This window comes from Herpailurus yagouaroundi, unplaced genomic scaffold, assembly GCF_014898765.1.
Source record: "Herpailurus yagouaroundi ecotype Mexico unplaced genomic scaffold, PumYag 403, whole genome shotgun sequence".
NCBI classification, from domain to species: Eukaryota; Metazoa; Chordata; class Mammalia; order Carnivora; family Felidae; genus Herpailurus; species Herpailurus yagouaroundi.
Window position 1 is genome coordinate 1,046,816 of NW_024412620.1, and position 12,836 is coordinate 1,059,651.

Here is a 12,836-nt window from a genome sequence, read left to right on the forward strand (position 1 = left end):
CATCGTTTAATGAAGACCAATAAAGTGCCATAAACTGCTCAGGACCAGGATACAAGCATGAGTAAAAATTCAATAGCTGAAACTGAAAATCTAATAGAATCCTTTGGACTGTTAAGAGAAAAGATCCCATGTAATTTGAGATAAGCTTCAAATTAAATAAGTGATTTAATTTGATGGTGACAAAACCAATACTATTATCCATATTCTGAGGAAGTTTTAAAAAATAATTAGAAAATACTCTGGGGGGGGGGCTATAACTATCTTCTCATATGTGAAGGTTTCCCTTAAAGAAAGGGTTACGTTTACCCAATACCTAAAAGAGGCAGAAGCAGCTTTGATAGCTTTTAGGATCAAAGATGTCTTACGAATTTCTGAAGATGGAGTGGGTTACTTTTAGTGCTCTGTCTCTAGAGGGCTCCAATATAGATTGAATTACTTCCCAAGGTTGTAGAAGGATCAAGTGATGGTCTTTCTAAATGCTGAAGCGTACAGCACAATGCTGTCCTAAACCAGTCATCCAGTGCGTGTTTGTGGAGTTAAATAGTGATACCCTTTTTGTAGTTTTATCTGTCAAGGAGAGATAGTACTACTTCCCATTGCCAACTCTGAATTGTGAAGATCAATTCATATGAGGGTCAAGAATTGAACGGGTAGATAGAATATCTAACTTATGATGTAACCTTTGGCCATAAGACTGTAACCAAAATCTTTTCATTAGTTATAATTCAGATAGAGTAATTTTTGTATACTTACAATAAGCTCACATTTTTAGGAATCAGGTAGAGTTGGGTTAAATCTTGGCTTTCTCATGTAATAGCTGTTTGCTCATAAGTATCTGTCTCTTTTTCTTTAAAATAGAAATACCCCGTATCTCACAGGGTTGTGGTAAAGTTTATGTGAACTGATACATGTATACTCCCAGCACAGTGCACAACACTTTGTAGAGCTTATTAAATCTTAGTGTCTGCCTCATTTTAGAGCCATTACATTAATAAAGTATAAATCTATGCAGGATTATTTTTAAATATAACTTGGTCAAAAAGGCTAAATGTAGAATACTAAAGTGGTCAATTAAAATAGAACCCATTATATAGACAACTTAGATAGTTTACATGCACCAATTGACCATGTTCTCAAACTTGATACCCTTTTATGTCCCTTGAGAAAATGATACTTGAAGTTTGGGGAATTAAAAGATTCCTATTGACAGTTTCACAAACTTCTAAAGATGAATAAGTTCCAGAGATTCACTGTACAACATAGTGCCTAATTCTAGTCTATTAAAATTCTATCTCATGTTAGTGTTCTTACACACACACACACACACACCCAAAGGAATGCAAGGAAACTTTCGGAACTGTTGGATATTTTTATTACCTTGATTGTGGTGATTGTAGCAAAGTGTATACATATGTCCAAACTTAACACATTGTCTCCATTAGTTATGTTCAGTTTTTTTATTACAATTACACTTTACTAAAACTTGGGGGGAAAGAAAAGAAACAAAAATAGGAATCAATTGGTAAAAAATTACCAACATAGATGAAGCCACAAAGAGACTATTGCTCTTTTCGAAAGAATATAAAAATATTCATTAGGTATAAATGATTGCTATTCATTATTATGAATTTGTGATCCATCATAGGTCAAGGACTCCTCCAGCTCTCTATTTAGCAGTGCTTATGCATCAAAATTGAGAGAACATGGGTCCAGGAGAGCAGCATATAATGTTAAGAGTTAAAGTAGACTATTATTTCAGATAATACAGCCGGGAAGGATTCGGAGGTAACTTACGTACTGAAACAATTTTAAATGCAGTATTTAAAAAACTGTTTTGTGGTGTGGAACAGGAGACAAAGCCTAGTGCTTACTTCCCAAGTTGAAAAGTGTAATAGGAGACCCTACTCCCACAAATCTGGGATGACTTAGTGTAAAAGTAAACAAGAAATCAAACTGCTCCTTCCCTTTATTCATTTCCTGGTGATTGTACCTCCGAAGCACTGGTACTGAGTGGAGGGGAGGAAAAGGTGCTGCTGAAAAGTAAACACACCAGCCTGTACAGAAATTTGAAGTCTGAATTAATAATTTCTGATTTGGTCTGATACAACTCAAGCCAAGTTTACAGTGATCCTAAATTGTTAGCACTGTCAGGCCCTAGGCAGAAGCAAACACACATCTTCTCTTGAGGAACCCAGGTATCAAAGAATTCTCCCAGCTAAAATTCCAAAGATAAATTTCACCGTTAGAAATTATAAACATACAAGGAAAAAAAATCATGAGCAAGAACTAGCAGAAACAGAGGACCAAAATTGACTTACAAAGATTTTAAATATTGGAATTATCAAAATTAGAATATAAAATAACTATGCTTAAAATGTTCAAAGGAATTAGGGGTGCCTTGGTGGGTCAGTTGGTTAAGTGTCTGATTTTGGCTCAGGTCATGATCTTGTGGTACGTGAGTTTGAGCCCCATGTTGGGCTCTGTGCTGACAGCTCAGAGCCTGGAGTCTGCTTTGGATTCTCTGTCTCCCTCTTTCTCTGTCCCTCCCCCACTCATGCTCTTTCTCTCAAAATAAACAAACAAACAAACAAACAAACAAACATTAAAAAGGTAAAAAAAAAATAAGAAGTTCAGAAGAACAGAAGACAAGCTTAGAAATGTTCAGTATATAGGGGCTCCTGGGTGATTCAGTTAAGCGACCGACTTTGGCTCAGGTCATGATCTCATGGTTCATGAGTTCAAGCCCCATGTCAGGCTCTGTGCTGACAGCTCAGAGCCTTGAGCCTGCTTTGGATTCTGTGTTTCTGTTTCTCTCTGCCCCTCCAGCACTCATGCTCTGTCTCTCTCTATCTCAAAAATAAACAAACACTAAAAAAATGTTCAGGATATAAAATATTAATGTGAAGCCAGTTTTTAAGACTGTAGCTTATAGGGGAGCCTGGGTGGCTCAGTTGGTTAAGCATCTGACTTCAGCTCAGGTCAGTATCTCACAATCTGTGAGTTTGAGCTCTGCATTGGGCTCTGTGCTGACAGCTCAGATCCTGGAGCCTGCTTTGTATTCTGTATCTCCCTCTCTCTGTGCCCTCCCCTGCTCATGCTCTGTCTCTCTCTGTCCCTCAAAAATAAAATAAAAACATAAAAAAGACTGTAGCTAATAAAATTCTGGTAGGAAGTATGTAACTGAAATGGATGGAAATTGATGGGTTGAACAGCAGATCAGATCTAACTGAAGAGAGATTTACTAAACTGGAAGATATATCTGAAAAAGAAATTATCCAGAAGATAACGCAGAAGAATGAAGAAATAGTAAATATGAGAGGTTAATAGGCATGAAGGGTAGAATGAAAGTGTCTAAAAGCCATTGGAATAAACTCTAAAAGGAGAGGACAGAAAATGGAGGAGAGCGAGTAGTTCAAAGGACAATGCCCATACCAATAAAATATACCATTGTATAAATTTAAGAAGTCTAACATATCCAAACTGAATAAATAAAAAGAAATCTATAACTACACCATATATTCAGCTCTAAAACATTAAGTAAAAATGGAAAATTTTTAAAATAACAAGATGGGCAAGATAGATTACCTTCGGGGAGCAACATAGTGACAGCTGAGTTCACATTAGTAATCCAGAAGATACTACCGTATCTTCAGCATGTGGGGAAAAAATACCTAGAATCCTATGGTGACTAAAATACATCTTGGGGCACCTGGGTGGCTCAGTCGGTTAAGCGTCCGACTTCGGCCCAGGTCATGATCTCAAGGTTCATGGGTTTGAGCCCGGCATCAGGCTCTGTGCTGATAGCTCAGAGCCTGGAGCCTGCTTCTGATTCTGTGTCTCCCTGTCTCTCTCTTCCCGTCCCCTGCTCACACTGTCTCTCTCTGTCTCTCAAAAATAAATAAATGTAAAAAAAAATTTTTTTAAATACATCTTAATTATAAGAGTGATATAAAAACATTCCCCACCCCACCTGACCCTGCCCCTCCCCCCCAAAACCCTGAGTTTGCTCCTTGTGTTGACTTTATTGATGTGTCTTCCTTGTTCCGCTAAAATCCCCAGTTACTTAATCAAATGCAAATGCCAATCTTGGTGTTGCCGAGAAGATAGATATATATATATATATATATATATATATATATGCATATATATATACACACACACATATATATACATATATATGTGTATATATATATACACACACACATATATAAATATGTATATATATGTATATGATTAAAACTCCTTATCAGTTGACTTTAAATAAGGAAGATTATTCTAGATAATTTAGGTAGGTCTGTCTGAATCAATTGGAAGACCTTAAACTCAGAACTGAGGTTTCCCTGGGACAGAGAAGAAATCCTGTCTGTGGATGAGAGCTTTGGCTTCTATGGGTTTAGCCTGCTCATGATTTTTCCTTCCTGATGCTTGTCTTATGAATTTCAGACTTGCTTAGCTAGCCCCTATTATCATGTAAACCATTTCCCGGTAATAAATCTCACCTGTGTATATGTGTTTGTGTTTGTCTATTTATCATTATATCTCCTATATATCTCCTACTGGTTCTGCTTCTCTGATTGAACCCTGACTGCTATACCAGACAGCAGAAAGAAATCTTTAAGGGAATACTTTAAGAAAGTACTTCAGGGAGAAAGAAAGTTTTCTCAGATCCAAGATGGAAGGTCTGAGATGCAAGAAGAAAGGAAGAACAAAATAAATGGTAAATGTGTGGATTAAATTAAAACAATGTTAACTGTATAACACAGGCAAATTCTTCCACATGTTCAAGAATCAAATGGTTTCAATTCAGATTCCAAAAATTTCCCATTTTGATTATGGAAAAAGGGAGATTCTCTTCAATTTATTTTGTGTAGCTAAGATCATCTTGATTCCAGATCCTAAAACAGCATGAGAAAAGAACCTTATAGGTGAGCCTCACTCACAATCACAAATGGAAAGATTTAAACAAAATATTTGTTTAAAATATTTTAAAATATTTAAAAGGATACTACTTTATGAGCAGCTTTCATTTATTCCAGAAATTAAATGGCCATTGCATATTAGGAAATCTTTGAATGTAATTTCCTACACTAGCCTATTATTAGAAAAATCATTAGATCATCTCAACAGATGCAGAAATTTTTCGTAAAATTCCTGATAAAAACTAAAAAAAGAGGCATGATTGAAAGCAATTTCAACAAGCTTCATACTTAATATTAAATACTACCTCTGAAAAAGGTGTTAGCTATTACCTTTGGAATCCCTAGCATATATAATTTAGCCAAAAAAAAAAAAAAAAGATTTAGAAGACACTAAACTGACATTACTTTTATTTCTTTGAAGAGAGAGACAGGTTTCTTAAGACATGAAGGAATAGCTTAATAAGTTTGACTTTATCAAAATGAAAAACTTTGATTACCAAAAGACACCATATTTGTAATAAATACAAACCACACAAGGACACAGAATCTAGAATTCAAGACAAAACAAAATAAGCAGGAACAGACATATTCATCCAATAGAGTTGTACAGAAGACTTGAGTAAGCACATGCAAATGGAGAAACCTGAATGGCCGATAAAAGTGTGCAAGGTATTCAGCCTCATTTGGGGTCAGAGAACATCACATAAAAAAACACAATGAAATTTCACCATATACTCACCAGATTGGCCAAATTAAAAAAAAACCAAAAACCAAAAACAGAATCTCAAAATTTGGCAAAGGCACAGAGCAAGGGACCAAGTTTTAACTGTTCATGGGGGTGTAAATTTGCGCAAATAACTTAGAAAACACTGTGGCACTACCATTTAAAGTTAAATGTGCAAAGTTCTTAGAAATTTCACTCTAAGTTGTGCACCAGAAATCATTTACTGAAATTGCTTGTAAAAAGCAAAATACTGGCAGTAATCTCAGATGTTCATCAGTGTTAAAATGAACAAATCGTTATATTCATACAATAAAACATTGTACAGTAGGAAAATTAAGCTGCAGCAAAACTGAAAATGAATTAAATGAAAAAAATCACTAAAGAATTACTATGATGAGTCTTTTTGTGTAATATTTAACAGGAAGAAAAATTATATAGTATATTATTTAGGGAGACATTTGTGTGGTAAAACTATAAAGGCAGACAAGGAGAGGACAACCTGAAGCAATTGTGGTCTTTCCTGTGGAGAGAGAGGGGCACTCAAGGAAGGCCCTTCTAAGGAAGGGAATGTTCTAGTAGTTTGCTTTATCATTATTTAAACTTAATTATTTAAGGCACTATTATTTGAATTATTTAAGTACTATATAAAAACATTTATATATATATACACACATATACATATATATATACACGTATATATATGTATATATATACGTATGTGTGTGTGTGTGTGTGTGTGTGTGTGTGTGTGTGTGTGTGTATACACATATATTTGTTTCCAGATCAGCTTGTTTCTATTGGGCTGTTTTCATTGACAGTTGACTTCTTAACCTTTTGAGACCTCAGTTTCTGCATCTGTAAGATGAGTTAGAGTAAAAGGTCACCAAGTTTGAGATACCTTTTGACTCTAACATTCCTTGATATTATGAAATAAACATAGCTTAGACAGATGATAGTAGGTTCCATTTGGATAAATTGCTCTTTAGATAATGGATTTGGAAGGAATCCCAGAAACAGCTTCTTAAATCCACCATTCTGACACCACCATGTTTCTGTAGCTAACAGCTTTACCGAGATTTAAGCTATTATTTTTAGGACTCTTACCTTTATCTCATATTATACTAACACAGTAAAGGAAATTATTTTCTTGTGTATATTGCTCGTTATTAAGGTCACTGGAACTAAAGTTTTTTCTGCTCATTTTATTATACACTTTTCCTGGCTAAAGACCATGACTGAATTTGGTGTGTTGACCCAAGAGCCTAGTATACAGCCACAGACTTATGGGATCTCCGTGATATAGGCCCTTTTTTAGAAGGCAACCTATATTTCTGTTAAGAAATGTATATAATAAGTAAGGAGCTCAAGCACAGATATATTTTTTTCCTAAAATAATCTTGCTTGCTTATATTCTACCTTTATCAGAGAGGAAAATGATAGGAAAGATTCAAATTGGAAAAGGCTCTTTTGGTGTTCTTCCAAAACCCTTTCCTGCCTTTCATAGGACAATACAAATGTGTCTTTTTTAAACTTTTCCATCCAACAAAGTGCCCCTTGTGGTAGAAGAGAACACATGTTTTTGAAAAGAATAGGAATGTGACTATCAGAGACCATTGAAAAAGCACATTTAATAAAGCCATTTTGTATTTTTCAGAGACGTTTATATACATCGTGCATTCTATACCACAGTATAGCTGTGTTTATTTTAAAGTGAAAATGTTTTAAATAAATTACTGGTTAAAGTACCCTTCTCCTCCCTTCATCTTCAATTAAACTCAAGTTTTCAGGTAAATACATTGCATTCATTCTTTGGCTCTGAGTTCCTGGTCTCACCACCATGTGTAATGACATGCCTACCCCATTGTTAATAGCATTGGCTCTGGAATGCTCTGGAATGCAGTAGATCTGGGTTTGTACCCTGGTGTGCCACTTTCTCAGAGTATCACACATTGTAAGGTGCTTGGTCTCTCTCTAAGCTTTAAATCCTTCCCCAGTTTCTTATACTAATGGACTATCCAAATGCCTTGAATATCCCTTCAAATACACCTTTCACAAAGTAAGGTTTTGTATATGCTGTACCATACAGCCAGTATTAATCCATTGTCATTCTTCCATAGTCTTCTCAAACATCAGCCCTTATCCAAATCAACATTTACCCCTTACATCCGTTCTGTTCCCTTAGAGCTTTTGTTCATACCAGAGTTACAGCATTTAGTCTATGTTACTGTAATTTCCCTCTTACTGTGTTTTCCTTCACCTCTCTAAAGCTTTCCCTGATTTTCCCCCAGCTCACTAGGTCTGCACTCCTTTCTCTGTGCCTGTATTACTTTGAAAACATTTTGTTTGTTTATTCACTTTAACAGTTAAGTACTGAGCATCTTTTGTTGTTGTTGTTGTTGTTGTTGTTGGGTCCTGCTCCTCCAAGCACTTGAGATTCAGAGCTGTGTAACCCGCTTTCATGGAGTTGTGATTTCTAGTGAAGGGAATGGGTTAACACACAACAAATAAAAAGGAAAAATGTCGGCAAGTGGTAAGTTTAGAGGGCATGAGATATTGATTGGGTGCCTAATTTTAGACCAGAGCTTCAGAAAAGGCTTTACTGAAAAGGTGATACTTAAGAGAAATCTGAAGAAGGGAATTAGTTTTGAGAATATCAAAAGAGGAACATCATTTCGAGTAGAGGAAACTGCTATTGAAAAGACCCCAAGGAGGGAAAAGAACTCGGCATTTCCTAGGATCATAATTAAATCAACTGTGGGCAAGAAAGAGAGTTGCATCAGCTTAGGTTAGAAGAGCAGAAAGGGGACACAGATCTTGTAGGACTTTAAAGGCATGAGTTACATTATATTCTTTTAAAAAAATTTTTTTAATGTTTATTCTTTTTTGAGAGAGACATAGCCTGAGTGGGGGAGGAGCAGAGAGAGAGAGAGAGAGAGAGAGACAGAATCCGAAGCAGGCTCCAGGCTCTGAGCTGTCAGCACAGAGCCTGACAGGGGGTTCAAACCCACAAATGGTGAGATCATGACCTGAGCTGAAGTCAGAACGTCCAACTGACTAAGCCACCTAGGCATCCCTTGTTACATTATATTCTAAACAAAGCAATATGCTATTGGAAAGCTTTAGCTGGGGTGTGACTGGATCTGATTTGTATTTTATAAAGATTGCCCAGATTGTGCTGTAATGGATTAGAGGAGAGAGAGGTGGGTCTCTACAAGGGTCTGTTGCAATTGTTCAGGAGAGAAGTGATGGTGGATTGGATGAGGAAGGTAGTAGAAAAGACAAAGCAAAACAGAACAGGGTTTGGTTATGTTTGGGAGGTGGAATTGCCAGTTCTTGCTGATGGGCTGACAAGAGTAGAGGGAAGTGCAAAATCGAAGATAATACTCATATATATATTTTTATATTGGCATTTCTAATAATTCTCTTTTTAGTATAGATTTTGAGCTACTCCCGTACTAGGACCATATGTGACTCAATTCTGTATGTGTAGTTGCTTGCATAGGATCTTGTTAATGCTGGTGCTAAATAAATATTAATAAAATTTCTCTGTACAGTGTTTCAAAGTTACTACTTGTAAAAAGTGATTTTGAAGACTAAGATATTTACATACTACAGGGATTAACAGCCATACATTATATATAAGGACTCTAAGATTAGGGAGATGGATTTCTGCTTCATGAAAGTAAACTTTTCCTTATGACCGAAGAATACAATAACAAGTGTATATTTAATATATAAATAATAACATTAGTGTAAAAATCCTCAAGATCAATCCATTTCTGATGAAATCACTATTTCATGTCATTTGTAACCTATTTCATGTTATTGGTAAACATGTCAACCAATTCCATCAAGTTTTCCTTATATGAGGAACATACTTTTGTGGGTATAAGTAGAAAATTCTCATACCAGTTCATTAAGAGAATACTTATCAGAAAATTAAATTAAAATTCATTTAAAAAGTTTTTGGTGGACCTTGAACAACTGTAGGGTCTAACACATCTATCGTTGTGAGGGAAAACCTGAAAATTTATGATTTGATAAAATATATCCTTTGTAGTTGGGATGGGGGAGGGGGTTCGTGCTCAACTAATCTTGAGAAGTACTGTGAAGATGTACTACCATGATACATAAGGAAAATTCGGTACCTATTATATAGCTTGATATTTATTTTTCTAAAAGCACCTGACAAAGTGCTACTTCAAAGATTGATAAGTAGATTACAGTGTTGGAATATGAGGTAAAATAAGATGATGTTTGAAGAGCTGATTTGGGCCCATAAAAATAACTTTCTGTATACTCAGTACTTAATTTCAGATACTAATTTATAACACGTATTTCAAAATTCATTGTGTAATAATTCTAAAACTTTAAATTAGAAATTTATCGTGTAATGGCAAAACACTAGATGGTTATGTAGTTAGTTATTTATTCAACCAACATTTATTTGGTAAGTACTATTTGAAAGTCCACTTGCCATGTGATGGTTAGTTTTTTCATATTTGTTATAGATTTTAAAACAATTGACACATTTCCCTAAGGTATTATTGTACACAGAAAAATTGTAACTTTATGGTGGAGAAGCCCAGCAGACCCCACCTTAACCAGATGATCAAGGTTAATGTCACCAGCAGTAGTAACATAAGTTGACATTATGAACTCCCTAATGAGAGTCACTGTGGATACAATCACCCCTATGGTATTCTTGCCAAAATATATAACCTCCATCTAATAATAAGTGTACATCAGACAAGCCCACATTTTGGAGCATTCTACAGTATGATTGGGCAGTACTCTCCAAAAGTGTCTAGATCCAAAGAAAGACTGATGAACCACAACTGGAAAAAACTGGATTAGATCCTGGAATAAAAAGAAGACCGTTGTAGAAAAACCACTGTAACCTAAGTATAGTCTATAGATTATTTAGTAGTATTATAACTACTGTAACTATGTCAATTTCTTGCTTTTGATAAATATGCCATGGTTATGTAAGATGTTATCATTAGGGGAAGTTGGGTGAAGGTTATGTGGGAACTCTCCATTCTGTTTTTGCATTCCTGTAAACCTAAAACTATTTCAAAATAAAAATTTTAAACAGATTCTTAAAAAAAATGCCAATAGGACACTCATATTAAGGTATCTTAATATTTTCTTGACAGAGTCTCTTTCATGTCACTATTATTATCCTTTGTGTTATGGTTTCTCCTGAAAGGATAGCTTTTGTTACAGGCGTAATGAAAAGAATCCTTGCTCTATTCCTCTTTAATGTACCTTTCTTGTATACGTTTTTGTATTTGTGATATACTTTCTATTTTTTCCCTCCTTTTTTTTCTAGGCTATTTCTTCAGTGTCCTTTAGAGTCACAGTTATCTCCCACCTCTCCCCTAATGTTATAGTCCCCTCTTTATCCTTAGACGTCTCAGATATCTCCCTGGGGGTTCTTATGTAAGACCACACTGCATTAATTACCTTTATGTGATAAGTCCCCAGCACATCTTTATCACAGAGTCACTGTGTGTAGTCACATAAATGTAAATGTATATGTGTGTTTGCATAGTATATATCTTCATGATTATGTGTATATACATATACATACTCACACCCATACATACACATACCTCAACCATATACATACATGCATCTGTACATGTACACACATACATGTCCCTCCTGCATCCTTTCTTTTGGGAACTAGTGCTACCGTGTTGCCTAAACCAGATAATGAGGAGTCTTCTTTTCCCATGTGTTCACTGCTGACCTTTCTTGCATCCAGTTTCCAGTTGTTTACTATGTTCCATTGATTGATCTTTCTAAATATTGCTTAGATTGTTTTATTCTCTCTCATTTCAATGTCAATGACTTATGTTGGATAACTGATAACTGTTTTTAGCCACCGTAAGCTATCCTCCATTCTATATTAACAATTGTTCTTTCTGAAAAGCAAATCTTGTATTTTTCCTATTATATTTAGGATAAAGTTCAAACCCCTAGCCTGGCACACAAAATCCTTCTTCCCCTTTTGTCCGGAATACCTGTCCAGATGCCTTTGCTACAGCCATTCTAAGTGATTTACTATTAGGTCTCTGAAAACGATTTCATGTCTTCATGAACAGCCCACATTGAGGGGCATTCTACAATACAATACGATTGAGCAGTACTCTCCAGAAGTGTATAGATCACCAGCGGCAAGGAAAGACTGATGAGTTACAAATGGAAAAGATAAGATTAGAGCCTGGGAATAAAACAAGACATTAGTAGAAAAACCAGTGTAACCTGAATACAGTCTGCAGATTATTTAATAGCACTATATCTATGTTAATTTCTTACTTCTGAAAAAAAAAATAACTTGGATTGTAATAGATGCTTAACAAAGAGCGAGAGAGTAAAGGACAGTAATTATGAAGAAATGAAAATAACATTTGTTGAACCTGATCTATGAACTTAGATTGTAATCCAGGTTAATTTGTTTGGCTCTCTCAAGTTGTAAGCTCTGTAAAGACAAGGATCATTGTTTTCTATCCTAATATATAATACACGATAGACATTAATATTGTCAAATAAATAAAAACTGTTGAGTGACTCCTTGTTATAAGGAATAGATATGAAAATGTCTTGACAGTTTTGATGGAAGAGCTTAAATTGATTATAATGACGCTAATTTAGGGATAATACAAAACTTGTAGGAGTCAAGTGTTACTGTCAAATAACTGTCAAGTTACTGTCAAGTGTTACCGAATGGTGTCTGTAACTTAAATGTGGAGTCACATAACGGTGTAGGGTGTAGAAATGAAAATTCAGTGACATCCAGTGTACTCTGTATACTTTGTGTTATGGCCCACTTTCTCTGACTTATAAGATATTGAATAAAAGGAGTGAGTCAAAGGGTGCCTGGGTGCTCAGTGGGTTAAGTGTCTGACTTTGGCTCAGGTCATGATCTCATGGTTTGTGAGTTCGAGCCCCGCGTCGGGCTCTGTGCTGACAGCTCAGAGCCTGGAGCCTGCTTCGGATTGTGTGTCTCCCTCTCTCTCTCTGCCTCTCCCCCACTCACATTCTGTCTCTCACTCTCTCAAAAATAAATAAACATTAAAAATTTTTTAAAAAGGAGTGAGTCAAAAGCCATGTCTTCCTTTTATGTCAGCTAGCGATTTTGGAAGATTTTAGAAAGCTTTTAACGTAAGTAATAGAATCCTATG

The 12,836-nt window shown here is 35.5% G+C and overlaps 1 protein-coding gene across 2 annotated transcripts in view; it reads left to right on the forward strand.

Annotated features, from left to right (window-relative positions):
- The window catches only part of DENND1B (DENN domain containing 1B), a 270,041-nt gene that overhangs the window by 199,834 nt on the left and 57,371 nt on the right, over positions 1-12,836 (forward strand). The gene's annotated exons all lie outside the window — the stretch shown is intronic.